The sequence below is a fragment of the Octodon degus genome, unplaced genomic scaffold, assembly GCF_000260255.1.
Source record: "Octodon degus isolate 3935 unplaced genomic scaffold, OctDeg1.0 scaffold00176, whole genome shotgun sequence".
NCBI lineage: Eukaryota > Metazoa > Chordata > Mammalia > Rodentia > Octodontidae > Octodon > Octodon degus.
In genome coordinates, this window is record NW_004524752.1 from 308,540 (window position 1) to 309,658 (window position 1,119).

Sequence of the window (1,119 nt, forward strand, 5' to 3'; positions counted from 1 at the left end):
CTTTCTTTCTTTCTTTCTTCTTTTCTTTTTTTGAGACAGCGTTTTACTATGTAGCCCAGGCTGGCCTTGAACTCCTAGCAATCCTCCTGCCTTAGCCTCCTGTGTGCTGGGATTATAACATGCACCACTATGCCTAGCCTCTCAGTTGGATTATTGTGAAGGACTCTGTGAAAGGAAGAGCTTTAAGCACATTCAACTTAACAGAGTTTAACTGAGGGAAGAATGATTTGTGAGTTGGACAGCCCTCAAAGCCAGAAGCATTAGACAACTCTAGGCAGCATTTACAGACAGAAAGGTACAGCGACATCTTGCGCGGTTACAGCTCAGCCTCTGCCTTATTTGAACATGGGCTAGTCTGTGGGCCACCTGCCGTGATCTGAAGCCTAGCTGCTGATGGGCTGAACCTCAGCTGTCTCACAAAAGCATGCACATAAGTTAGGCTTGCCGTGAGTTTCTGTGTACTAAGTTAGGCTGCAGTTCGTTATGTAAGAACTCAAACATGGAGGTATCTCTAGCCCAAGTCAGCCCTAGCTGACTTTCTTTTTTTTTTTTTTAATGTGTTTATCAATTTTATTTTGAAACACATAGCAATGAGACAGTTTCAAAACCAATTAGTAGGACGGTTCCAATAATTAATACATTGCATGTTGTTTTCATAGTAGTTATTCATAGTACAAGATGCAGACATGATATCCCATTGAAACACTATTAGTACAAATCTTTCCTCTCATTGAATTAAGAGAAAGTAGCTGTATATCTATCCTATTTTGTATATACAGATACAAAAAAGTCCTTAATTTGTATCCCCTTTTTTTGTTTAGTTTTGTCAGAGATGGGTATTCCATTGCCATTTAAATATTGTAGGTTTGTGAATTCATGAAAATAATCCAATATAGTCCAGTACTCTATAATAGTAGTGGGTTATCCGTAGGACTGGCAATGTCAGAAGTTGTTGACCTGAGTCTTTTACAGCTCAGCATATTAATATAGCTTTACTTTTTAGACCTCCTTTTTATGCATTTCTGCAGGATGGTTAAGACAAGATAAAGCAAGACCTATGTAACAAGAAATGCAACTTTTATATTTAACAATTTCAGTCAAATCCCCTCAGGATTTACT